At 60.8% G+C, this 27,827-nt stretch overlaps 1 protein-coding gene across 8 annotated transcripts in view; it reads right to left on the reverse strand.

Annotated features, from left to right (window-relative positions):
* The window catches only part of HDAC4 (histone deacetylase 4), a 182,107-nt gene that overhangs the window by 103,826 nt on the left and 50,454 nt on the right, over nt 1-27,827 (reverse strand). The window contains exon 1 of one of the 8 annotated variants that reach the window (XM_071220760.1): nt 21,534-21,552. The exons of the other annotated variants lie outside the window; for them this stretch is intronic. The gene's annotated coding sequence lies outside the window, so the exon portion shown is untranslated. Of the gene's footprint in view, nt 1-21,533; nt 21,553-27,827 lie in introns of those variants that run through there. 8 annotated transcript variants of the gene reach the window in all.

Here is a 27,827-nt window from a genome sequence, read left to right on the forward strand (position 1 = left end):
GTGCGCTCTGCGTGGAGGACGCCCTGTCCTCCACTCTGTGTCTCACGTCTCCGTCTGAACCGCCTCGTTGTCCCCGAGAACAATGTGGAGGCTAAAAGGGAACAGCACCCTCTAGTCACCCTGACGGCGGGGAGGCGCCTGGCCACACTGCAGCTCCCGCTGGAGGATTCCACAGGCTTTTCCACCCGCGAGTCTGAGCTCTGCCTCTCTCCGGCGGGCGTTGTCTTTCCTCGGCTCCGAGGCCTGTATCTGGACTCACGCTGCCCTTGAAGACCGAGAAATGGGGATTAAGAACAAGAGCCCTCCTCAGCCCCTCCTCGTAGAGAGGGTGCGACCACCAAGAGGCCCGGCCTGAGTAATCCTTCACAAGACTCTGCAGACACAGCTTCCTCAGACTTTCAGGCACGAGAGAGGACCCAGAACGCGACTGACGGCCATTGGTGTTGCACTCGACACCTTGCTCACACGCTGGAGCGCCTTTCTCCGAAATCGGCCACCCCAGAGCAACTATTTTTGAGAAATAATCAGCAAAAGATGGCTTATCCTTTGCCGCACTCAGAAATTAGTTCCAACTAACCGGCCCTTGGGAAAGGATTAACCTCTGTATGCAAATGTTCCGTCTGTCTGGTATCGGGATGCAAACGGCGCCTGCTGGCACCATCCACGCCACCGCTCAGGGCGTGCAGTCAGGGCGGACTGGCCACAGCGGCTCCAGGGCAGCCAGGCCACTTCAGCGGCACCACAGGACGTGTGGGGGGGGCAGGGGGGGAGCGATCTGGGTGCCTGGGGAGGCCTCTTCACTCTTCAGGCAGGACAGGGACAAACCCAAGCGTGACGTCCGCACTGACTTCTGGAGAGGTTTGGCTTTGTGTGGGGGACTTCCTTTTTAGTCGTTCCGACGAAGGAGAAAGTCTGGGTTGCTTTTCATGTGTCCCTTTGCCAGGAAACCAGACTCGGGAAAGCACATGCGGCCCAGGAAAACGGAGCAGCACCAGGCAGCCGAGAGCACAGGCAGGGCCCAAAGTGGGGCCTGCCCCCCTGCCACCTCTGGCCTGGCCCACACGGCCCCCTGGCAGCCAGGCCAGGGTGGTGGCCCGACGGCTCCTTACCGACACTGCCGCCCGCCCGAGATCGCTGCACGGGTGCTCCTGTGCCTCGAACAAGGACAGAGAGCTCCGACAAGGGGCGAAAACCCGTTGGTTTTTTTGTATCGACGACCCTGAAACAAGCCTGGTTCCAGAGCAGCAGACCAGATAGATGGTGGACGGAGGTGCCGTCCTACAAGTACGGAGACAGATCATCTGAAAACTCAACCTGAGGCCCCTTCAGACCAAACGCATCCCACTTCCAGACCTCTGCCCCGCAGCGCGCGCCCAGCCGGCAGTCTGACCCCGTGCGTGGGGTGCGGACATGCTTCCCGCCGGGCCCTCAGACCGAGCATCCTCATGGGGTGGGCTACGGAGGGTGGGTGACCTGGACACTTTCAGACAGCCCTCAGACGAACTTGTCATCGAGACTCCAAGTATCTATTTGAACAAATGACTTTTTGTGTAAACAGCAGACTAACCCTCCAGTAACGCCCTTTAATTCAGGCACTGGTTCCGCTTCAGACGGACGCGCTCTCCCAGACACACTGCTGGCCACCTCGTGCTGGCCTGCAGAGGGGGCCTGCTTTCTGAAAGAATGTGCTGTGCACAGTGACACTGCACAGACACACCGACTGCTTCAAGGCACAAGCGCAGGAGAAGGTGAACTGGTCCTCCGACCTCGTCTCACAACAGAGAACCACCCGGAAGCTACAGCACACAGAGAGGAAAGTGGCCTTAAAGTTCACATAGTAAGGTTCTATTTCAAGGGTTTAGAAATGAACAGAAAAATAAACTCAAAAAAGTAAAACTCAGTTACAGCAAGGAGTGAGAATTAGCAAAGTGGGAGAGACGTGCATGGGAGGGCCCAGGCCGAGAGCCACCGGTGTACAAGGACGGCCGACACAGGAAGCTCGGGGAGAGGACGGAGGAAAAGGCTAGCTGTTGCATGGCGGGTGGGGGCGCTCGTGGTGTCCCCGCATGGGGACGGCGAGGGCCTCTGCACAGGAGCATGGCTTCTAGGGCCACACGCCGGCTTCCCACAGGCTCCCAGCGGGCGGCTGGGCCACTGCAGCCCGTTTCTGCCCCACAGGACGGGGGTCTCACAGCCTCATGCTGAGGCCGACCGACCCAAGCACTGAAGACCAGCCGGGCAATGGGATCTCGTCAGTGTCCAGGGCACGGACTAGGTTCTCGCCGAGCCTGCCAGCTGGCCTCCCACCCCTCCCCCAGTCCCAGCAGGGCGGCCAGGGCTGCCTGCCCACAACGCACGTGGCGCAGGTTGCTGTGCCAACAGCGGCCGTCACTGGCTCCCCAGCACCTGCAGGGTCAGGCACTGGGGTCCGAGGAGCAGAGGCAGCTCCTCCAGTTGCCCTGCCGGTGTGCCCTCCCCTGGGGACTGGAGCCCGGCCTCTCCTCCCCGCGGAAGGAGACAGGAAGGCAGCGCGCACTGTGATGTGCTGAGGGCTCTGTCGTCCCCAGGATGCGGACGGCAGCCCCGAGCCCGGGAAGCAGCACAGGCACCCTCCCTGGTCAGGGCCACAGAGGAGGGCCCTGGTCCCGGGGGGGACGGCGGGGCTGCTCGGCCGTTCGGCGAAGGGCCAGCCCATCCGTGCCCTGACCTGAGCACACGGCCCATGAGCTGAAGCTCAGTGTAGCACCATGTCCTCACCAGGACAGTCCGTGTGTGCTGAGAGGGGCTGGGTTTGCGAAGTGCACGGCCATGCCGCCCACCTTGCGAAGACGACAGGAACAAGATGTGTGTGCGGGAGGCTGGGACCAACCACACAGAGTTCGCACACACACATTCCAAAGCGTGCCAGAGACGAGGATGGGGCCGGGGGGTTGGGAGGGAGCAGGGTGGGTCTCAGAGCGGATGTGGGCAGGGCACCACGAGCCCAGGACCCCCGCCTGGACCACTGTTTGCATAGTTGGGAGGACACTACTGCGTGGCTCGGCCCCTGGGACAACCATGAGCCTGGGCACAGCTCCTGGCAACCGGGGAGTCCCTGCAGACCCCGACTTCGCACACCTGGGGAACGCCCATGCCCTATGATGCAATGCTTTCCAACTATGACCCACACCTGCCAGCTAGCAGTGCCGATGTCACTGCAGCTCCCACAGGACCAGGACAGGCAGGCCCATGGGGACCTCTGGTCCCTTTCAGCCTAAAGAACACAAGCAGACAAGGCCAATTGTGGACATCCCTGTCCTCCCTGCCTGAGCACCAGAGCCCCCGAGCCACCCTCCACTGCCCTGCAGACAGGCAGCCTCCCCACCCGCAGGTGGCACAAGGATGAGTCCAAGAAGGTCCGTGTGCACAGGGGCCAAGTCCGAGTTCCCACGAGGGCCACGCAGGGACAGTGTCCTTTGTGAGGTCCAGGGGACGGCGCCTTCATCTTGGAGGCTTCCAACGCAGAGGCAAGTCCATGAGGAGAGGGGCAACACTCTGGGGCGCAGGGCGCCTGCGACCCCCGTGGCCACCAGAGGCACACCTGCAGGGCCCTGCCCGGCCCACCCAGCGGGCTTCCAGACAGCCTTTCACCACAAGGCACTTCCTGCCCGTGCGTCTCCCAGGGGAACCTAAGTTTCCAAGATGTGGGGGAGAACTTTCAGGGAATTACTGTACAAAAACTGGTTTAGTAACACTCCTTGGAGCCAGAGCAGCAATCTGGTTCTCTGCGTAATTAGGAACGGAAGAACTGTGTCTTCCTCACGATTGGCAAGACAGCTAGGAGGAAGGGGAGAGAGGGGCGCCCCTCAAAGGCACGGAGTGCGGCCAACTGAGACAGGGTGGGGCCTCTCCGCGCTCGGTCCCCGCTGGGCCTGCCGGGCCGAGGTGATGCTGCCCTCGCATGAGCACCCCTCCCCCCCCCCCCCCCCCCCCCCCGCCGCGGCGCCCCGACTCCGAGTGCGCAGGTCCCTGCGCCTGCACCAGCACCACAGCACCGGCAGAGGTGCGCCTGGGCCTGCGTGGCCGCACGAGGACAGGAGGGGGCTCTGAGGTCTGCCCGGACAGCCTGTTTCCAGAACCCTCTACGTTCCTTCCAGGAGCCACTACCCTGGGCAAGCGGGACAGGGACTCGGTGAGGGAGGGGACTCATCACTGGAAGCTCTGTGCACACCTGAAGCGCTCTGGAAGCCACTGGGCTCCACAAGTCCCCACGCAAACCCCTGAGACTGAGGCTGAGACAATGAAGCCCCGCCCCGCGGACAGGCCCATGCCTGTCACACAGCCGCAGTCCCCACCCACTTCACACCCAGAACCAGCAGCTCAACACGCCTTCAATCTCTGCCACGGTCAGGGCTCCAGACAGCAGAGCTGCCCCGACAACACTGGAGTCACCAAGCAGCTGTCCTGAGGCCCGGGCCTCCCTCGGACGGAGCCTGCCCCTTGGAGCATGGGTCGAGGCGCACCCAGGAGCCCCCAGGCAGGGCAGCTCTTGGCACCCACATCTGGGGGGCACCACTGAGTCTTGGGGGGGTGCCCACACACAACGTGGTCAGAGGACAGAGATCCCGTGAAGGCAGGCAGCCTATGCACACAGCTCACAAGCGTCTGTGCTAGAAAGGCCCAGGAAAGGGGCATGTCGGCCACACCTGGAAGGATTTGTCAGAGACGGAGGGATGGAGGGGGCGTGGCCAGTCAGAGCTGGCCTGAGTCACATGGCACTCAGCCCCCGTGGCTGCCCAAGGTGCCGAGGAGGCGCTGTGCCCAGCCTGGAAGGGGGAGGAGTGGCTCACTTCCCAATTTGAACAGGGCTGCTCTCAGGGGTCAGCTCAGCCTGGCCAAAGGACCCTACTGGGTCCCACATTTCCCGAAGCCCACCCTAGGAGCCTCCTGGGACCCTGGCTGGACTGGGAGGAGGAACTCAGGAACCACAGCAGCTGTCTGCTCCTCGTCTCCACGGATGCAGCCTCCGAGGAGGCTGTGATGATGGCCGACTCAGGTTTGGCTTGCGGGTTTGGCACAGGTGTTTCCACAGGCAGTTCAGGTTCATGGGCAGCGAGAGCTCGCGGGCAGGCACAGGTGTTGCTGGGCCAGTTTTTATTGGACTGGTCAAAAAGTTCGGGTTTTTTCCCCATTCGATGGCTCTAGTAGCGCTTACTTGTTTTTAACATCATTCACAACAATTTTGTTAGATTGTACTGTGACAGCTGTCATGTCAGCATACATTTAAAAAAACATAACAAAATTGGTGAATTTTTTGTGTAGCCGTTTTAATACTGGAGATGGAAGAAAATAAGCAACATTTTCAGCCTACTATGCTTTATTATTTCAAGAAAGGTAAAAACGCAACTGACACACACAAAAAGGTTTGTGCCGTGTGTGGAGAAGGGACATTTCTCACTGGACGAGGCTCCATGGTCGGGCAGACCAGCTGAAGCTGGGAGCGACCGAATGGGGACGTGGACGGAGAACAATCAACATTACACCACGCGGAGAGAGCCGACACTCCCAGAATGTCCAAGTCAACAGTTATTGGTAGAAATGAGAGATGTGTCTTTTGTTTTATGGAAAAAACTAAATACAATTTCTGACCAATCCAATCAATGCCTGTTAAGAATGGGCGAAGGCGATACTCCCAGGAAAGTGGTGCGGGAGCCACCCCAGTGCACCCCGCGAAGGGAAACACAGTCGCCGGGGCACACACAGCCTCAGGACGCCTCCCCTTCCCGCCCTCTCCAGCACGACCCTGGGGGCACCTGTGTCATGCCCTGTGCAACACGGCTGCCTTCACACACTCCAGGGTCAGAGAACCCCTTGGCTGGGCTGCCCTCTCCCACCGCAGGGCAGATCACAGAGCGGGCAGTGATGCAGGGCCTGGCAGACAGGGCCCACTGGAGCACAGGACCAAAGTGACCCTGAGCCCGGCCACCAGGCCCAGCAGACAGGTGACAAGTGACCTTTCCCACACAGGTACACTGACCCCAGGGTCAGCTCCTCTCCTAGAGAAAAATCACGAGCTCCAGAGGTTTCATAAACCAAGCCACAGAAGGCTTCCTTTTCGAACTTGTGATTTCTCAGTAAATACGGCAACAGACCTTTCTTATCGGGAAATCACTGAGACCATCAGTGGGTGTTGTTTCAAAAAACTCACCCCTCCCAAGAAGCCAGGGGCTCACACTCATCAACAGGTCCCCTAAAAACGAAGAGAAACCCCACTGTCAGCCACCTCAGACACAGCCACCGGGCCCTCTCTCTCTCGCTGGCCTGGTGGGGACACCGCGACCCCTGCCAGGTTGGAGGTGAACCCGCAAGTGGAAGCTGACCAAGTCTGAAATGCCTTCATGCCCCCATCCCAGCCTGGCCACCACCCCGGGTTCCACAAAGTCAGCAGAGACTTCCCGAATCCCTCAGGACACCGTGAAGGCAGCAAAATCCTGTCACGAGTCACAGACGGGCTTCCCACACTCCAGCAGCTACAGAGAGTTGTACATTCAAGAAGCCAGCCACAAGCCGGAACTGGCAAACCACAGCTCAGGTGCGCTTCCTCAGGAGGGGCACGGGGGGCAGGGGGCTGTAGGCAGCTGGGCAGGCCCCCAGGGCTCTCCCACAAAAGGGCCTGAGCCCCAGAAGCACTCACGACTGGGTGGCTGGGAAGGAGGGCAAGGGGAGGAGCCAGCCAGCAGCCCCTCCCCCCAGGAGGCCCAGAGCCAGCTGGCGGGCAGCACCACGGTTTCCAACAGGAAGGCTGCTACTGCGCATTGCTCTGACTTAGGGAGTTTTAGACGATTCCAATCACATGGTCTGTTAAATGCCATCTCACCTAGGAGTGACGGCATTTTCCTAAAAAGACAAAGATCGCCAAGCAATTTTCAAAGAACCATACGTCACCCTGTACGCAAAGCTATCCTTGAATTCCATGCAGGTTATCAGAATTTTCTCTCATCTAAATTAAGTCTAACGTTTAGCAAAATCAGGAAACATCTGCCCCACTGCCCTTTTTCACTGTGTCTAACTCTTCCCTCTGCTAGGCTCCTTCTCACAAAGCACGGACGTGTGCCCACCTCAGCGAGCCGACAGTGCCAGCGGCCCTGGGCCAGGACAGTGGCCAGGGTGGGCCAGGCTGCTGCCAGCCCACTCCAGGCCTGCGCCTCTCCTGGTGACGGGCAACGGTGCCGAACTAGAGAGAATGGCCCGGCTCTGCACCTCAGAAAGCAAGCAAGCCAAGAGATCGAAGAGGCTGGAGGAAGGGTTAGGGCTTCTCAGGGTGAAGTGTGAGAGTGGAAAGATGCAGAGCAAACAGGCGCAGGTCGGGGAGGAGGACACCCACCATGACAGTGAGCACGTCCCTCTTCCCACATCCCGTCGTAAAAAGGAGCACGCTTCACCTGCGCTGGCTTCCCCGAGGCTTCCCCACAGACCCAAACAAGGTCTCTCTTAGAGCTGCCTGGAGAGACAGGGCCCAGCCACTTGTGAAGGGGCACCCAGAGGCCACGGGAAGGTGGAAGGTCCCAGCGGTGAGGGAGTAGCCAGCTGACCACCCGGTCTCCCGTGCCAGACGTCTGGGCCTCCACACGAGGCCCCCAGGGAACAGCGTGGGCCGGATGCGAGCACCAGGCCTCTATGCTCCCTCCTCCACCACTACCCATGAGCAGGGTCCACAAAGGGGAAACGAAGATTCTGGGGGGACATGGGCCTGGGCTTTCCAGCAGAGAGGCCCACGCGGACTCCAGGACACTGGGACCGGAGTGGGCTCGGGGCCAAGGGGCCGGTTGGGAGACTGGCCCAGGAGAGCCCCCATGGGCCCGGAACTCGGGCAGAGACCTAAGGCGCCCCCATCCTCCCTCAGCCCCCAAAATGAAAGGATCAAGCAGCAGCGGGGGCGGGCGGGGGCGGAGTGCAGCTGCTGCAAAGGAAGCTCCTGTGCCAGCAGGGCGCACAGGGCCAGTGGCCCGTCAGACTGGCCACCCGGCAGCCAACAGTGTTCTCAGCCATTGTGGAGAGTCCTACGTCGGCCCTGAACTCAGCAGCAGGCGGACCCACCCACGCACCAGCTGTCGCGCACGCGCGCGTGCACGTGCAACTGCATGGGCGTGTGCAGAGAAGTGCAACGACGTGCCAGGGGTTTGCAGGCCTAAGCGAGGGTCAGGCGACCTCCAGGCCTTTTTGCTCAGTGCCCAGGAATGCTCAGCAGGTCCTCCTGAAGCTTGGTCCTGGGCCCAGAATACAACGGTGCCCTTCCAGCGCACTTGGGGCAGAGCAGCTCAGAGGCGCCCACGGGCCAACCTGTGGGACTGACACCCTTTGCGAGCTCCTGCACTGAGCGTTTTACTGGGAGACAACTCAAACCACGCCCATATACAGACAAGGCACGTAGTCAGTCCACTAGGCCGGCAACGCGCTCCTAATGAAGGGCGGCCACAGGGTAGGGCCTGGCCCTGCACCCTGTCGCCAGAATTAATGGCCCATCAGAACCTGCCGAGGCTTTCCAGGCACCCGCTCCACACACAAGCAGGGCTGGTGCCCTCAACGGTGCCCTCACACGGCAGGAACTGGCAACTCTGAGAGAAGAGTCAGTGCCTCTCGGGGGCTGTGAGGTCAGAGAGCCCCACCCCATGGCCCTTCTGGAGCCCACACACTCCCCAGGGCAGGGGACGGGAAGCTGGCCCTGAAGGCAGAGCCGTGGGCTGCGGCGCTGCCAGCCCCACGGTGCCCGGGAAACCGCGCAATAACCACGAAGCAGAAACCGCAGTGCCGACGCAAGTCGATGGGGCAGAGAAGCGAGCTCTCAGCAGGCAGAAGGGACAGATCGGCCATCGTGGTGGGGCCCTCATGAGTCATTCCCCACATGCTCCACTGAGGGGAGAAAAGCCAGCCGGCGACACGCAACAGTCAGGAACTGCGGCGGCAAAACAGAGCACGTGCGGTGACAAAGGAAAGGACGCTAAACTGAGAACCAGGAGCGTGGCACTGCTGCGGGGTCAAGACACCAAACACTCACACCCTGAAACCAGGGTATGCGGGCAATGGGGCCCCTGCGCCTTGTCCCCCAAAACAAGCTCTACTCTCACTCAACATGTCCGTACAGCAACTCAGTCGGCAAACAGGAAAGCCTGTGTCAGCCCATCGCTGGGCCAGCTGCTCACTGGGAAGGACACCAGGGTGGAAGCTGCGAGCGGGTGTGAGTGCCACGCAAGCAGCACAGGGAGACCAGCGCGGGCCCACAGACGGCACAGACACCGCTAAGCAACCCTGCACAGGGAAAGACAGTGACTCTGGTTGGATACTGAGTACAACCTGGCGGGAGGGACAGCTCAAAAAGTACTGGTAAATCAAAGGAGGCAAATGGTACCTGAAGGAAACAAAAGACCAGGAATTAAAAACCGGAACAAAGGTTGGTGTTCGGTTTCTAAATGGCCTAAGACAGCAACAGCCTAGTCTGAAGTTTCCAAATTGCAAAAGTTTCAACATTGTCACTTCTCCACCTGCCAGGACCCTCGCCCGGACAGCCCAGAGCCCAGGTGGCTCTGGGTGACAACTAGCAAGCCGCTCTTACAGCCGCAGCACATCCTCCAGGCCCTCAGGCGGCGCCGCAGTCATTCCGCAGGACAGACACAAAGCCCAAAGCCCACGCGGCCAGCCTGGTGATGCGGGTGACTGGGGGGATGGGCTGCAGCCAGGCCCTGGCTGGGTGTGGCTCAAGTGGAAGATGACCGCCTGGTCTTCAAGGCCCTGTCTTCTTTCACATTTGTACAAATCCAAAGTTTCCCACCACACCAAGGAAAGCTGCCCACCGACAGGGCCGGATGAGGGCTGCAGGGTCGCCCCTGTCCTGGCTGGCGGTCGCTGTTTGGCATTTGCGGCCTGTCTGTGGGCGCTGGCAGCTCTGGAAGGCCACACCATGAACCCACTCAGAGACTCTGGGGGGTACCGGACTGAAGATGCTCCCTCCCTGGAGCAGGACCCTACTGCCTGTTTCTGGTCTCTGCAGAAGCAGGTGAGAGCCAGGCCTAGGGTCCTGCCTCGTTTCCCAGACCAAGGCCAGGGGGCCCACGAAGAGATGACGTCACTGGGAAGGGTGGGGGTTGGGGGATGGCAATGTCTACCTAAGATGCGGCAATCACAGCTGTGATTAGCCAGGTAACTAGGGCATCAGCTACGATTTAAACTTCTGCCACAATGAAAATTACCTTTACAATAAAAGTAAAGACTGAACTTGCCTACTCCCAACAAAACAGAAAACCAACTGGTGATGCCACGGGCATCAGGGGCCCCACACAGGGCTACCCCGGTTCACACAGACAGCACCATGGCATAGGAAAGGCCTGCTGCCCCTGGGGTGTGTGTCAAGACCAACCGCGTCCTCTTGGGCCTGCCCTCCCCACCCCACGTTCCTCAGCTGCCCCGAGCGGGCAGCAATGGAATCCCTTTACGATGAGTCTTGCTCGCAAGACCCTTTTCAAAGAGCCGGGTCCTGAAATGCTTCTGAAGACAGGAGGGAACCAGTGCCAGGCCTGCCCTGCCCACGGCGCCCCGCAGCCCTGGCCCAGGTCGGCATGGAGGAAGCTGACAGACAAAGAGGGGGAGGGAGAGACAGGCAGACAGAGAGGGAGCAGGCCCCATCCTGGAAGTTTCGGGAGAGGCGAGTGGGGCAGGTGCCCGGCAAGAAGCCGCCGGGCCGGTAGCTCAGACCACCGAGATAAGCAGATGGCCCTCTGAGGCTGTCCCTGGCGACCGTTCCCGCCCTGGTCACCCTCCTGCCAGCAGAACCTCGCCCCCTGCCTCCTGCTCCATATGTGGTCTGCCTGATGCACATCAGGAAGCAAGCCGTGGTCCGGGCTGGGCCGGGCCGCGCGGCCTGTCTACCCGCCTGCCTGCCGCCAGGCCAAGCTCCCGACTGCCGAGTCCTGGCGGGCAGTGCCCGGCCCGTGTGTGCAAGCTCCCCACACACGCGTACCTACCGGCTGCGAAAGGGGCGGCGATGGCGGGGCCGAACCATTGAGTGATGCAGGGACACCACCCCTGCCCGTAGGCATGGCCACGAGCACCAAAACCCGCCAGCGTGCCCGAGCAAGGTACCCGTAGCAATGACAACAGCAATGGCAGACCAGTGCTTAGGTACTGTGCGTGCTGTGCGTGCTTACGTGCTACGCGTGCGCCTGCGTGGCCGGTGCGTGCGTGTGCGCATGCGTCGTGCTTGTGACGCTGGGGCGTGAGTGCCCTTATAGGCCAGCTCCAGTCTCAGCCGCTGGTCCCGTGTCCCACCCCCTAGAGGGCCGGAGGGTGGAGAGGAAGTTGGAATCCCTGCCTTCGGGGGCTCACGGGACGGGGATGGCAGGGGATAAGCATGGGCCCTAGGAATCCCCCATAAGGGGCAGGGAAGACACAGCCCCCATCACCTGCCTCGGTCGGAAAAGCGTCCCAGGGCGAGTGAGGCGGTGGAGCATGAGCAGGGACCTAGGTGCTGGGGGCTCCTTCCAAGCAGATGGAGCATCCTGTGTGAGGCGCAGGGCAGGGCAGTGCGGAGCGCTCAGCTGAACCACGGATGGGCGCGGCCCTAGAAGCCCCGGCCTTACACTGGTAAGATCATTCTGAGACCAGAGCCCGCAGACCAGTCACAGAAGCCCGCAGACCTGTCAGGGTGGTTTCCGAGCTTCCATGGGAGCGAGTGCCATGATTCCTTCCCGTTTCCCACCGCGTTTGGCTTTAGCGGAAGGCACAAGGGTGAGGACCCTGGGCGGGGGAGGTGCGCAGGGCAGCAGGGCCTGTGTCTGAGCAGAGGGTGGGACCGAGTGGGCAGGGGCCTCACCCACAAGAGGCACACGCAGTTGGGTAGAAACAAGCGCACCCATCGAGGGTCTCGGCAAAGTTGACACGATCACCATAGGGGTGCTCCACCTCCAATCCCGCCACAGGCCCCCTGGGCTGCACCAGATCACGCCGAGGGCATCACTGGGGCCACTGGGGCAGAGAAGCAGACTGGAGGGGCGTCCCCGCGGCCCCTCGAACAGAAAGCCGTGCTCCTCTCCCCAGCCATTCAGCCCCAGCAAAGAGGGTCCCCAGGGGCGCTGGCCTGAAGGAGCTCCAGGTTCTCAGGGCCAGAGGACACAGGACAACCTTCACACCAAGTCCCTGCTGGCCAAGGCCTCCTGGTGACTCGGGTTACTGAGAAGTCAATGAGTGCTCCCCACGACTGCAGAATGCTCCACCATCACCAGCGGAGGGAAAGAGAGAAGGGTGAGGGCGGCGCGGCTCACGTCACGCTGGGAACCCTCCTGCAGTCTGCGACAGGCTCACCCCCCCAGCCCCACCCCCCCAAGCAGGTATTCCTGCAAGGCTGCTGCCAGAAGCATTTACGCTGCTTTTAAAAATACTTGACAGTCTTAATTTGCAAAGAAAAAAAAATTTACATATGGAGATGTATCTCCCACCATGTATCAGAGTCAGCTGTCGAGGGTTTTGGCTTACTTTAGCATACCTTGTAAGCAGCTTCTCCACCCTGCCTCTAAAATCACCTCCCTGCCCATAACCCTTATGCAGCACTCTTCCTCTTCCAATGGGGAAGGCTGATGCAGAGTGACCGCACAGAGGTCTGGAAACCAGAGACCAAGGGCAGGGCAGGTGTGTGGCCACACATCCTGGGCAGGGAAAGGAGCGGGGAGGGGGGGGGGGGTGACTGCTCCCCTCCTAAGCGGCCCTCCTCCCTCCTCGAGATGTCAGAACGATGACCTCAGAGCACTTTCAAATTCAAGAATCATAATAGCCTTTACTTGCAAAAACAAAGCCATAATCTGCAGTCCCCAGGAGACTAGCTTCTGAAAGGGCGAGGCCTGAGATGTGTGCCTGCAGAGGAGACTCCGCTGTTATGTGCTGGAGACAGTGACTAAATAAACGAATTATTAAATGCATCAATGAACGAACTGTCTACCTTGCACCAAGCTACAAACTTACACCCACCCACTCAGCCTTCTGATCAACGCAGGAGGCGGGGCTCATCGCCCCGCCAGACAGATGAGAAAGAGCGAGGCGCAAACATGCTGAGTGATGTTCCCACGATCTCAGCAGCAAAGCTGGACGCAGAGGGCTCGTGCTGACGCCAAGGTCAGACACCTTCACTGTTCCAGCAGAAACCGGCGTTCTGGCTCCCAGAAGGAGCACGGAGGGAGAGAGGTGCTCCGGTGTCCCTGGTGAGACACCCACTGTGCCTCCTGCCAGCAGATGACAGTGGGGCCTGACAAGCCTCGCCAGCTGGGCACAGGGAGGAAACAGAAAGGCGATCCCTGCCCTCCCCAGAAGGGACAGACTGGCCGCGAGGGCAGCAGAGCCAGGCCGCATGACTAACCAGAGGTATTCCTTCTGGGAAAAAGAACACACGCGAAGCCCTCCCACTGGGCTCCTGCAGCTGTTTACAAACATTCTCAGCGAGGCTTTGCAGGAGTGTGGCCTTCCGGAAGTTTCCTTCCCCACACTCCGGCACCGTGGTGCACGGACGCTGTGCCACGAGGACAGGCCCCCCAAAGCACACTCGCCTCCACAAAGCTGGGACCCAGGCCTGCTGGCTGAGGCACTGGTCAGTGTTGGCAATAGTTCCTCGTGTCCCCGAGCTGCACACAGGCTGTCAACCATGGAAAACACGCTGGTCAGAAAACAGAAAGCGCCCTCTAGAAACTCACACCGTGCCCACAACACGGGGACAGAGTGAGAAGCCAGCGTGCCTCACCGGGAGAAAGCAGCCACAGCCCCTCGAGCACATTTGTCCCAAACTCCTCTGTGTGAAGTCCCCAAGGTGGACGAAGACAGAGCCGTTTCAGAGTGCACCCGCCGCCAAGCACTCCCGCGCTCGGGCCGAGGGAGCATCAGCGAGCGCCGGAATAGGGGCCATGGAGGAGTGAGCTGGACAGGGAGCCGGCAGGCACTGCTGAGAGAGAGCACACAGAGCGGGCTCGCTACGCAGAAGAGCGAGAGGACCAGGTAGGACACTTGTCCCCTCGGGCAGGAGGGGCACAGGAAACGCCACCCCATGTGGAGAGGTGCTGGCTGAGGCTTCCCAGCACTGATAAGCGGTGCGATTCACAGGCACAGGCAGAGAGCTCGTGTGAAGAGACACAAGCGCGTCCACCCCTAAACGCAGCTGCACAGAACTGGGCCGATGACGGTGAGGTCCGCAGTCAGGACAGGCCGGCATGGGAGGGGCGGCCGCTGTGCTGGCCTCACTCCTCCCCATGAATGCAGGAGCCGCTGCAGGAAGAACACCCTACCTGTCAGGGCAGGTAAACAGGAAGACCATCTGAGACTGTAAAACAGCCCTTTAAGAATGAGGGCGAGATGGAGACGTTTTCCAGCCTGAGCTCTGACGGGCCCTGGGGCACAAGGCACAACAGCTGAGGGGCAGGCGGGAGGGGCACCGGGTCCTGGGGACCAGGCGTAGCAGGAGAGCTGGGTGTCTGTTGACAGTGGATGTTAGGATGGTGCGGTTGTCACAGTTCACGAACCAACAGGGACAGGCCCTCACGAGCTCCAGTCTACACTGTTCACAACAGCCTCCTGAGTTTGCCCTCGGTGTGCCCCGGAACCCCACCCCAGGCCCCGCATGACACCGCGTGGGCGCCTGTCCTCCGGCTCCTCTAGCTGCAGTCGCCAGGCACTGGGTGGGGGTCCCTCAGCTGGGATCTGTCTGATGTTTTCTCCCCTCACGATTAGACACTGACTGTCGGTATGCGCCCATCAACACGACTCAAAAAAGCCAGAACGCAAATGAAAACACCGCGTGCTGGCACCTTGGCGGAAGTCCTGCACTGGACTTCAAGGGCAAGGGCACTGACCACTAGAGGGGCTGAGAGCTAATGGGCCCCGATGCCGCCTCAGAAGTTAGGAGAAGACACCAGAGGGCACGCGAAGAAAACGGGAGAGCAGAAGTTTACAAACTAGAAAGCAAACTAACAGAAGAGAATCAATAAAGTCAAAAGTTGGTTCTTAAAAACTTAACAGAATATCAGTCAAAAGAAAGACATATAATGTTTGCAATGAAAAAGGGTATATAACTCCAAATCCAGAAGAGATTTCAAAAGATAAGAAAATATCATGAACAATTCACAGCTATAAAAATACAGATTTAGCTGAAATGAACAAATGCCTGAAAAATCTTCAATTAACACTACCTGAATTAGGCACTCAGACTACTAGTTCCTATCAAAGATATTAGCCAATAATTAAGAACCAACCCACCACGAAAACCCGAAGCCCAGGTAGTTTCATGAACAAACTACTCCAAACTGTCAAGGAAGAGATTGTCCCGAATTTGTACAAACTCTTACAGAACATGAAAAATGTTTACCGTTAAACAACGGGAAATTACAGGCCTACCAAACTCAAGAACTGAGAGGAAGAGAAGCGTAAACGCCACACCAAACCGAATCCAGCCACGAACAGAGCCAGCGTGGGTCGCCAGCAGGACAGCGGGTCTGCCGTGGGCACCCGGGGCGCCGGGCAGGAGACAACCCCCCAAGTGTGCTGAGCACGCAGTCAGCACACTCATCACGGAGATGCAGAAAAGCGCCCACCTGCTGAAATGTGCTTGCCATGACCTGGCCCTGAAAGGGGAACCTACCAAGACGCTCTGTCTCAGCTGGGAAAGGCCAGAAGCCTCCGCTTTACAGGACAAATGACAGAGGGAAGCCCGGGACCCTGCTCCTGCTCAGAGCTGACCTGGGGTCCTCGGCCAGTGCAGCCAATTGGGAGAAAGACGAAAAACTGTCATCTCTATGGTCAATGCTCTCCATCTTACAATCCCCACGGTCAAAAGAAAAACTTTTAGAAACAGTAAAAGTTTAGGACAATGATTAGATACAAAAATAAAATACCAAGAAACCTAGAATCTACCAAAGACTGCATCTAACCCAACGTGACAAGTGCAAGGCCTTCATGAGGAAAACTGGGAGGACGTCCTGGAAGACCCTGAGGAGCTGATCGGTGGACAGAGGGGCACACAAAACACCGGAGGGCCCAGAGCTGCGGGGAGCCGACCCCACCCTGTCCAAACAGTCAGTGCCACCCTCGCTTCCCTGGAGGTGTCACAGCAGAAGGAGGGAACACGGGGAGGCAGGGCAGAGACAGTAGTAAAGACCGGTGCGTGTGCCCCCCAGAGAGACAGAGGGTGAGAAACAGACTGACCTCGTCCACACCCACCGCCCCAGGAAAGGGGCCCAGTGCCGGGCACCGTGCTCGTCGAAATAGGGACAGGACCGCTCGAGCACCAAAACTTGACAAGCTGTAGGGGAAGACACACAAGGTCCCCTTCCTGACCTTGGGTACGGAGGGCATGTTGTCCTGCTTCACAGTGAGCGCTAACTACACGAGGACGGCCTGGCTCTCGGCTCAGACAAGGTGGAACGTCAGGGGAGCAACTGTCGCATGTACCTTCCATTACAGTCTGCACACTTGCGCGTGTGCCCCACCGGGCAAGCAGACTCGGGTGTTTCGAACGACTCTGCCCCCCTTCCTCGCTCACTGAGCCCTCACAGGACTCCCTAGCGTGTGCTCCTCACCGAGCGGAGAGACTGACAGAGGGCACGTCAGACCCAAGGGCAGGGCCGCACACGAGGCCACTGACCTGAAGGCAGCAGGAGGCGTAGCCGCTTAGCCGCCCCCTGCCGGGTGCAGCCCCCCTACAAGGTAGGGCTGGCGCCACCCACTGGGCGCAGGCTGACAAGGAACCAATGTGACTCTCAAAGTCACCCAGCCTGAGTGGAGCAGCGCCCCCCGACTCCAACCTCTGGGAAGGCCTGTCCACCCCCACCCTGCTCAGAACTGGGCACGCCAATCCACTGGGGCTCCGGCAGCTTAATCCCCCTTCAGGTCACCGCAACCCGTCCTCAGGGCCACCACCGCCTGTTTAAACAGGGCCTCACACTCTCTGCTCACTGCTGTACCTCAGGGAACGGAAGCGAACGGGGCTCTGCCAGCTACATAGAATGTGACCTCCTGATCACAGTGCCCCGAGGTCAAAAAAGCTATCGAGCTAATGCAGCCCTGGCTGGTGTGGCTCAGTGGATTGAGTGCCAGCCTGGGAACCACAGGGTCACCAGTTCAATTCCCGGTCGGGGCACATGGCTGCGTTGGGGACCAGGTCCCCTGCTGGGGGTGTGTGAGAGGCAACCACACATTGATGCTGCTTCTTTCTCCCTCCCTTCCCCCTCTCTAAAAATAAAATCTTCAAAAATATAAAAATAAAAGTTTCCTAGTTATTAAAAAAAAAGTCAATATACATTCAGACTCCAAAACTTGGCTTGATCAACAGAAAATCTCTTTAATTTAAAATCTCACGTGTCAAGGATTTTTACTAAATTTAGTTATTTCTTTTCCAAAGGCAAGCTAACATTTTCCATGCTGTCAAACTGTACTTGTATGTGGTTTCTATGTTCTCAGTCACTTTCTTCACTGTAAGAAGGCTGGACCGTGGGGACACACAGCAGCAAGGGGCAGCTCACTGACACTGCTGCAGGGCGGCGACCTCCCTCCCTGAGTGACACTGGGTGGGTGGTGAAATCAAGGACCTGGGGAGAGATCCGGGATTCAGCAGAGGAGCGTCAGAGCAAGCAGGCAGGGCAGGCTGCAGCTACGGAGGGCCGAGTGTGTGCACACACACACACCCGTCACCCAGCGCCCAGGGAGGATGGGTCACCCAGTGTGCCGGGACTGATGGAGCGAGTAAGGCAGCGAGAAAACTGATGGAAAATGACGGAGGCACCTCGCAGAGCCCCGCACCCACATCTGGCAGGGCACACAGGGCAGAGGTGGTGACCCCGCTCTCCACCTGTGTGCCCTTAGATAGAAACCTGAGTCATCACGGGAGGGAATCCCCACAGGACCCCCTGGGGCCCTGGCAACACTGGGTGATCGTGAAGCCCGGGGCCTGTCGCAGGGGCCGCTACGAGAAACCCAGAATGGTCAAGGAAAGGAAGTTTTAGCTCGAACTGGCCTGCCAGAGCGTCCCTGCTGGCCACGGCCAAGTGCAGAGCCAGGGGCCACGCGGTGCTGGGAAGCCACCGGCCCTGCCAGCTGTGACGTCGGCCAGGCCCACTGAAAATAGCCAGCATTTGTTTACGTGGCTGGAACTGAGAGCGAAGCTTGCAGCCCTTTGGGAGGGGCATACTGGGGTGGGGCCGGGGCCTTGGGGACATGCAGCTAACGGTGGGGACTTCAGGAGGACGTCATCGAGAGAATATGGAGCGAAAAGTGGCTTGGGAAATGACCAAACTGCCCCGCTCCTTCCTGAAACCCTGTCTCTAAGGGAGCAGGTGCCCAGTGAGGCAGAGGGACGCCCAGCACCTGCTGCTGGGACCTCGTGACTGCAAACAGTGCTGAGGGACGGCCTGCAGTTAGCACGGGGACAACCGCCTTCCCAGTTGGGACGCATCCCTGCTTCACGGCGCTGGCTGGCAGGCGGGGCGGCCGGGAGGCAACTGCGTGGGCGCCTTCTGCCGCCTTCTGCTTCCTTCTCCAGAGTCTGCACGTTGACGGCGTAAAGAAGATTTAAAACACCCACCAGCACCTTCCAGAAAAAGGGGGTAAGCTCCCAACAGGCAGCTCCGACCATGTGCCAGGGCCTCCCTGGAAGTGGCCGCTGCTAGTACCCGGACGCAAAGCTGGGTTGTGAGGCCTCCGCCCGCCCTGTCTGCAGTGGCCCAGGCACCCCGGGCAGGACGGATCTCAGGACAAGCTCAGCCCGGGGGGTCAAGGGCCCTGGACGCACGCGCAGCCTGCAGCCCGGAGGCTCCCACCCCGGCGATGCTGGCGCCACCAAGCAGGTGTGTGGGGACTTAGGCAGTGGCCTTTCCCAGAACACCTGAGAGGCCTCAGTACGATGTCACAGTGAGGCCCGGCAGCCCAGCCTTTCGGTAAACACAGGGCCCTGGATGGGCTCTCCTGTGGGGAGGGTGGGGGACGGACACAGGTGCTTTCAGCACTTGTTTGCTCGAGGCGTGACGCAAGCCCTGTGAGAGCCTCTTCAAGGAGACTGTCACGGTGCCGTGTGGAGGCCGACAGCGACAGCCCCGGCGAAGCCAGGGAACCTGCCGGGCAGCCCCCGTGGGGAACCACAGCAGCCTCAGCTGCTTGGCAGGGTCTGAAAACTACGCAGCCCCTCTCAGCCTCACTGAAAACGGGAACCTTTACCTCCAGAAGAGCAAGAAACAGCTTCCCTCCGGACACGGATGCCCAAATGACGGTCCGGTTGAAGCAGGCGTGTGCGCCCCGCAGCGGGAACCACCAGTGAGTGCGTGCGGCGTGGGGGGTGGGGGGACACCGTTCCTTCTGTTTTCCGTTTTCTGGAAGAGGGGTGGACGCAGGCGTGCTCCCAGAGCCGAGGAGGCTGTGCTTCCCGTGGCCCTGGGGTGGACAGACGGCTGCAGAAGCTGGCCCTTTCACACAGCCCCAGCCAGGCCCCGCCACGGGAAAAGCACACTTTCACTTTGGCATCCGTGTGTCCGTCGGACAACGCACAGGGAACGCACTACAGCAAGGGCTGTGTTTTAGGGAAAAGGAGCCTCGCATCCCTCTAGACATGGAATGGGACCACCCGGCTGGCCTGCCTGCCTCTCGGGCCACCCACACCTGTGTCACCTGGACACACACGTGTGTGTCAAGTCGAGGTGGGTGGCATGAACACCCTGCAGACAGAACACCGGCCCCGCCCGTCCTCAGGGGGCTTCGGTGGGAAAGCGCTCCTGACCAGCATGTGCCAAGCACCGGGGGGCCTCCAGTGCCACCCCCCACTTGCAGTTAGAAAACAGGAAGCCAACTCAGACAACTAAACACTGCTAGAGCCACCACACGGAAAACACGTAACCGACACTTTGGCGTGTCTGGCCGACGCAATAGCTTTTTAGGAGAAGGGAAGAGTGCGTTTGGGAAGCTGATGAAATGGGGGGGGGGGGGCGGGGGAAGGGAGAGAGAAGAGAGGCGAGGTGACGTGAGGCTCCCAGGCTCTGGGTGGGCGGGGCTGTCTTTCCAGGGAGGGGAAGAACAGAGCAGGGACAATCAGGGACACAGAGCAGTGTTCACAAGTGACTCAAAGTCCACCCAGGGCGAGACAGGAGAGCCGGGCATAGAAGCAGCCGCTGGCAGGTCTCAGCCTGCCCAGGGTAGGAGCAGGCGAGGGCACGGGCCCTCCTCAGGGACATGGCCAGGGTCACCTGGCAGGCGAGCCTCAGAGCAAGGCCAGAAGGCCAGCAAAGCGCAGCTCCCGTCCTTGCCCAAGAGATGGCGGGGACCAGCAAGAAGCCTCAAAGACTCTGCCTGCCCAGTGTGGGGCAGCTGTCAGCTCAGCTCTGGGATGGCCGAGGCAGGGACAGCTGGGACACAGCAGCATTCACAGGTGACTCAAAGTCCATCCCAGGTGAGGCTGCAAGCAACAGGAGGGCTTTCAGCCCCCCACTTGCAGTGAGAAAAAGGAAAGCAGACTCACTAGAAGACGTTTCTAGAAAGAGCTGGGACACGGCATCACTGCCCTCTCTGCCCCACCCTCCCACCTCCTGCCCCACACACCGCAGCTTCTGGCAGGGCTGGGCGGTTAGGCCACGCTGGCACGCTCTCCCAGGTGACGCTCAAGCCGCCGCCCGCTCCGAAGCGCTCCTTTGAGTGTGGGAGTGAACAGTACACAGTGCAAACGCAAGGCCACCCAGTCTTACAACCTTGGAGGAGCCCGCGATGGCCAGAGCAGCGAGACACGAGGAACGCACGGCAGACACAGGGCGGGAGCACTGTGACGTGGTCACAGGGTCTGGGGACAATGAGGAGGGGCTTTCCCCCACCTTCAGATGTGTTTGCTCTTTCCAGCCCCCCTCCCATCAACAGTCCCCACCGCTCTGTTGCTACCCTCTGGGACGGCTGCCCCTCCCATGCCGGCCCCCCAGCCCACTCCGCTCACCAGCACCAAGCGCAGTGACCAGGGCCCCCCCAAATGGCCTCTGCAGGGGCAGAGCAGAGAAGGGCCCTGCAGCTCCTCTGGCCACTGCCCTCCGACCCCAGAGAGGAGCGTCTTGGGGACCGGGAGCCTGAGGACTAGGGGACGCTGCCCTGTCGCAAAATCCCACTGCATTTCCTTCCCCTGAGGCCCCATGGTCCCCTTAAGTGACAGCCAGCCAAGCCGTGACCACGTGTAACGCGCGGACCCTGGATGGAGGGCCGAGTGTGCCAAGACCCGCAGGGCCCTGTTTTACAGACGGGCGCAGAGAGGCCCAGCAGGACACACACACACACACACACACACACACACGGCACAGCACGCTGAGCCATCTGTGTGCATGCCTCGGGAGCGACGCCACGGTGGGCGGGTCGCGGCCCTTCCTGGGGCAACCCTGCCCTGGCGTTCCTCTCTGAAAGGTGGGCAGGGCGGGCAGAGATTCTGAAGGCCACTCGGGTGTCCTGCAGGGTGGTCTGGCATCAGGGTCACAGCACTGGCTGGCGTGTAGGAGAACTGTTACGGTTTTTTCAGTGCTTACCATTGACCTGAGCACTCCGGCTCTTTTTCCTTGAATGGTCATTCAGCGGCGAACCTCAGCAGTCCGTCAGGGTCCGCCTGGGGACCAGGAACTCCATGCCTCTCTGACACTGGAGCTTCCCTGAGGCCCGGGCGGGGCTCAAGGATGCGGGTTTCACCTGAGCGGGAGACTCTGGGCAGCAGATAAATTTAGGAAACACGGGATTAATGGTTAACCTCACTCCCCAGGCCTCCCTAAACCAGATGATCTTGGACCTATTTGCTCTAATTTCCCTCAACATTCAATATTTGATTATTCTTGCCAAAGAAATGAGACAGAGATCCAGATGGCTTCTCAAAGATGTCCCCTGGGGCACAGGAAGAGAGTGACAACACTTATTTTGTATTTTTTAAAAAAAGGAATTAGCTTTACGCTTCTTAATCTACAGGCTGGCTGTGCCCTCACCCAGCTGGCTGCTGCCAGGGCCGCCCCCGCCTCGGGCCTGGTCCGGCGGTGCCGTGTGAGCTCTGCACCCCCAAATCCCCAAGATGGGGACAATGAGCATCGCTGCTCCGCCATGGCAGTGGCTGCTCGGAGGGCGGGCACTTCAGAGAGGAAGCCCACATGTCCCAGAGACCTGGGCTTCTGCAGAGCTGCCGCCAGGCCCCGGGAGCCTCTCACATGAGGCAGGCCCAGCACAGCGGTGGGGGGCCCCGGTGCTCATGTGAGCCGAGAGGAGGTGCACGGTGCCCCCTCTCACTGGCCTGTCCGTCCAGCGCCCCAGATGCATCTGCTCCGGCCCCAGGTGGACAACGCACCTGCAGAGGCCACTACCGGTGCCCCAGCCACATGGTTCAGGGGAGCAGCTGGCACCGAGGGGCCTCCTGAGAACACGGACACCGTCCACCAAAGAACCCAAACCCCGGACAGTGCCAACCCGCCTCTGGGAGCCTTGCGGCGCTGCCGGGGCTGCTCTGGCAGCTCCCTCAACGGCAGCCTCTCGGCAGAGGCCCAGGCAGGAGCGCCAGGGGCCACCGGCTTATAGACCAGGTGCGGCCTGCTCACGGACACAGGTGAGGGTCGGGGGTGGACGCGGCGTCTTCCTCAGTCACAGGGGACACATCAGCTTCACCGCCGTCTCGTTGCCAAGTGCCTCCCAGACTCTTAACCGGGTCAGGCTGCGAATGGCATGTGTCCCCAAGGACGCGTTGTGTCGGGAAACCCCTCCTTGGTCAAAAATTTAAAAATTGGGATTGAGTGGAAGCCTGCCACCACGAACGGTCCCCAAAAGTTGGGACATCAATAATCACAATTTTTTTATTTAATCAGCAGAGAAGCTACTGCCAAGCCAAGCCATTCGAGGGAGGGACAGGGTGCGGTGAGGCAGCCAGCACGGAAGGACCGCAGTTATCCCAACGCCCGGCGCCCCGAGCTTGGGTGGCTCAGGGGCCCGGATGCAGCAACAGGAGAGCGGAGCCCACCGGGAGTGGCTCACACCAGCGCTGCAGAGCCCTCCAAGACGGGCACCAGCACCACACGGGCGCAGCAGCGGCTTCACAGGCCGCTGCCCGACACCCACCTCCCTGCTCAGGGAGGGTCCACAGCTGACTCCCTGAGCAAGAGGCCTGTCTGCACCGCCCGCTCCCAGCGACTCTGCAGACCCTGGACCCAGGCAACTTGTCCGGACGCCCTCCTGCCTGAGTCTCCAGCCTCCCTACCACACTCTGGCCATCTGCGCCTGGGTGTGTCCCACACAAGGGACATGCGAGACAAGCCAGAGCAGTGCCAGACGCAGCTGAGGGCCTGCAGGGACAAAGCTGAGGGCAGAGGGGTGGAGACCTCCTGCAGTGTGCCCAAGAGTCCCCCTGAACTCCATCCGTGAGCCCACTCACCACGCCACCGAGTCTGCTCCCTGCGCCCCACGGGCCCGCCTGGAGCGGTCCACGTCCTCGCGTGCCATGCACCCTCTTCCAGCGGCCACACTCAGACAAGGCCCAGGACGCTCACCATCCACACACTCCCCTCCCACATGGCCACTCTTCCCTCCGTCCCAACCAGGACACTTGAAAGGACTGAGCCTTCCGTCCTCCACTGACTGAGTGGAGGACAAGAACCTCCTTAACACCATGCCGGAGGCGGCCACTAGGCTTGTGTGGCTTCCAACGTTAATGAAAACGACATGAAATGCGAAGCTCAGTTCCTCGGGGGACCAGCCGCACACACAGGTAACTCGGCAGCAGTGGCGAGTGGGCGGGCGGAGGCCGCGCCCCCCCACGGCAGGAAGCTCTAGTGAGAAGGCCAAGGAGGTCTCCTCTTCACAAGGCAGCCTTCATGCCCGGGGTCTTCCTCTTCCCCCAAGGGAGCCGAACAACCTCGGCCCCAGCCTCTGTTCCTTCCACAGCTGGACTGGCTGAGTCGCCCTGCAGAAGCAGAAACAGCACATCTCCGGCCACCAGTAGCCGCAGGGAGCTGGGACAACGACCTGTTTCCCCTTGCCATGCTTGCGGGACCTTCCCTGGCTGCCCTTCCCTCCTCCCACAAGTCCGTGACAGCACAGTGCTGATGGGGGAGAAAGGAAGGAGCAGCAGGGCCGGAGCCCACGGCACCCATTCCATCCCCGGACCCGCCCCCGAGAAGGGCTGCGGGACCCCAGGACAAGGGCCCCTGCGCTGGGAAGGCAGGTTCTGACCCTTCTCCATGTTCCAAACAGTGAGGCCTGGTCCTCAGTGTCCACGCCCCCGCTTCGTCCCCCAGCCCTGGTGGTCCTCTGGGTCCCGGCCCGTCCCCACACCTGAACGTGGACAGGCAACAGGGACGGCTTCTCCACGGTCCTCCCCACAGCCGTCCCACCTCCTTCTCCGGAACTCCCCTTGCTGTCAGCGTGTCTTTGAACTCCCAGGCAAGGGCACCAGCTGGACGAGTCGCCACCTCAGCGACTTGCTGATCACGCACAGCTGCTCGGCCCCGCACCCCAGCCCTCCGTGAAAACAGCACCCCTGGAAACCACCTGCCACAGCAACGGGGCCTCCGTCCTCATCGCCAAAAACAAGCAAGGCCGCTGCACCTTCTGCGAGGACGGCGGGATCCAAGAGTTTCTCTCGGGGACCCTGAAGCTCACTCGGTGCCCAAGGTCCCTCCACCGGGGCCCCCACCAGCAGTCAGCACGAGGCCTCCAAAGCACCATGTGCCCGTCCCAGCAGCCTCCCCGTGCCTCCTTGGTGTCCGCCCCCAGCCCCTGCCCTCAGTGAGTGCAGTCCACCATGCTGCCCGCCAAACACAGGACCCGGCCCCCCAGCCCGACCCCAGCTTCCCACGGGTGACCGCTGGCCTCAGACACGCAGCCTGGCCTTTGCGGTCTGTCCCTCGCAGTAACACAGGTATAAATAGCAGGGACGTACGCGGAGCCCAGGAGGCCCTCAGTGCACGTGGAGCTTGGCACGAGCCACAGGCCTGGTACGTGGAGCAGCAACTGTTAGCACCTGCCGCCAGCGTCCGCTGGACGAGCCACGTGAGCATCCAGCACCTCTAAGCATGAAATGCCTCCAGGTGGTGGCACAGGGCTACTTTCTCCATCAGGGGTCTCCATCCCCACACCTGTGGACGTGTGGGGCCTCCTCCCCCAGTGCTGGACGCTTTCTCTGTAGAGGCCGCTCTGCCAGAGCCTAGGAAGGGGCACAGGTCCTCATTTCGTCTTTTTACTTTCGGTGTGTGTAACACTATTTCAGAGTGAACTATCTTCAAGAGAGAATGCCGGAGTAAGTTCTAGAAGCTTCCAGATGTGTAGCCAGAATAGGAACTGTTTGGTTTTCAGTCACGGGCGAGCTGCCTGCGCGTGCATGCCTCGTTGTTTCGTTCCTGAGCTCTAGCCGTCCCTAGCTAATGGCGATGCCACCTGGACACACCCACGTCTACACACACGTTTAAACCACACGTGCATGACTGGAATCACACAGAGGAACCTTCAGCACACGTTTTCCTGACGGCCAGTCCTCCGGCACGTTTGGGGACAGGCAGGCGGCAAATTCAGGAAGCACCGGCTCGCCCGCATTCTGGATGCGCCAAGTGCTGTGGGAGAGTCAGCGGGAGAGTGGTGACTCCCCAGAAAGGGACATCATCCCGAGTGTCCTAGACCGGCTGGCTCCACAGGCGAGCATCGTCACACTGCAATGATCAGGTGGGGACCGAGCTCGCAGAGACGGCTGCCGACTCAAGTCAGTGCCCAGCAAGTCCCTCTTCTGCGTGACCCCTGCTCTCCACGGGCTTTCCTACCATCTCTCCCCTCCTCGCACGCTCAGGGAGCAGGGACAGTTCAGCTCCTGTATGACCCCAGGCCCCACGGGTGGGCAGAAGCCACTGGCCCGGTCAGGCTGCAGCCTAGGACACACACTTCCCGACATGCACGAGGACCTCAGAGGCCAGCAAGCCAGGCTGGGTGTCAGCGCCACAGCCGGCAATGTTTGCTCGTGCTGCTCCCAGCCAGGTGGTCCTGTGGGGACGCTCGTCGGGACCCCACACTCGGCCGTCACAGCCGTCACCCGCCCCGAACTGGCCTCACCTCTGTGTCTCGGCCTTCAGGACCGGGAGAACGTGCTCTTGGTGTAAACAAGCCCTGGGACAAACACTCGGCCTCCAGGTCCCCATGGGCCCAGCCCAGGTGAGAGGGATGGGGGGAGGGCAGAGAAGAGCAGGCACTCCCCGCTCCCAGACACCTCCGTTCCACCAGCCCGTGCCTGACAGGGACCGTTCTGGAAGGGCTCTGAGTGCACAGGCACGCTCCAAATCCAGTGTGACACGGGGGCCCACAGGCCGGGAGTGGCCCTGCCCACCCACCTCAAGTTCACCTTCTTGCCTCCGATACTCAGGACCCATCCCCCACGTCAGGACGGCCCCTCAGGCCCCAGCCCCACACACTTTGCTCTCCCTTGGCCTCAGGTGCCTGGAAGGGTCTGGAAACCCGGCCCGAATGAAGAGAAGGGCCCGGGTGCACAGCCCAGGTCCTAGTGTGGGCGCTGTGGCCCCCGGCCGTCCCCGTCGGGTGGGGCGGGGCCAGGCAGTGCCCAGGCCCCTCGGGGAACCGCAGGCTGAAACTTCAGACCCCGAGGGGCCTCGTGGAGAAACAAAGCCCCACGGCGCCCGCGGCCGAGGGCAGCTGGGGGGACAGAGGGACGGTGGCCAGGAGCCCCTGCCGCCCTGAGGGCCCAGCGAGACCAGCCCAGGGAGAAGCGGTTGGCGGGGCACCCAAAGGGGGCCCACTGCAGGGCGTGTTCTGGGAGCTGAGCCTCGTCTAGGGGTAAGCTCCCACCTCCCCCAGGCTGACGGGGGGTTTGGGTGGGTGGCCGCTAGGGACACGGGCCCAGCATACTCTGGCCACACACTAGGCCGTGGAAGCGCGGCCATTAGGGTCCCCACGAGCACATGCTGCTGGACGGGCAGCCCTCCCCCAGCTGTCTGTCGTCTGCACCCCACTCTGAGCCTGGGGGAGGGTGGCCAAGGTAGCCCCACTGGCCAGGGTGAGGGGACCAGGAACCAGAGATTCTCCAGAGCCACCTGAATGGCCATCCATCAGCCTGATCAAGAAGAATCCGGCTCCAGCGTGGAAGCAGGTACCCCACAGCCTGGCCCCTGGGGGCTTCGTGCAAGACAAAAACCAAACCGCTAACCACAGCCAGTCTCACCCGCCCAGAGGCCTCGAGCCATTCTGCCCAAGGGGAAGTGAGAATTTAAGGCTTTCTCATTGACGCCCAGGTGCTGACGGGGTGGGGTCTCGTCTGTCACGGCTGTGGAGCGCAGGTGTTCTCTCCGAGGACAGAGGACACTCCAATTCAGAGCTGCTTCGAGTGTGGCAGAGCAGGGGTGAGCCAACAGAGGTCCCAGACAAGCCAACCCTGCTGCCACAGGGCGACGAGAAAACGCGCTGCTGAGCAAGGAAGGGGCTCGGAGAGCAGAGCGGCCATCAGGACCCCTGCGGTGATGGCTGCGCCCAGCCAGCGGGCAGGGGGCTGCTGGACAACCTCACGTAAACATGCTATCTTCTCCATCCAGGCTCTCCCTGCGGACCGCTGTGCTGTGCCCTTCCCCCTGTGTCCACAGGGGGACGGCAGGGGCGAAGGGAGCAGCCGAGAGGGTCGAAAAAACTCCAGCAGAAGAGGCCAGGCCAGGACCGCTGCCCACACCACAGGGGCCCTGAGAAAGCGGCTTCTCTAAGACAGACCCTACATGCGGCGCTTTCGCGCCACCTGGGACCTGGCACCTGGGTCGCTGCTGTCCCCTTACAGGTAGCCACGTCCAAGGCCGCGGCCTCCCTGAGTTTCAGCT

Source organism: Desmodus rotundus, chromosome 2 (genome assembly GCF_022682495.2).
Source record: "Desmodus rotundus isolate HL8 chromosome 2, HLdesRot8A.1, whole genome shotgun sequence".
NCBI lineage: Eukaryota > Metazoa > Chordata > Mammalia > Chiroptera > Phyllostomidae > Desmodus > Desmodus rotundus.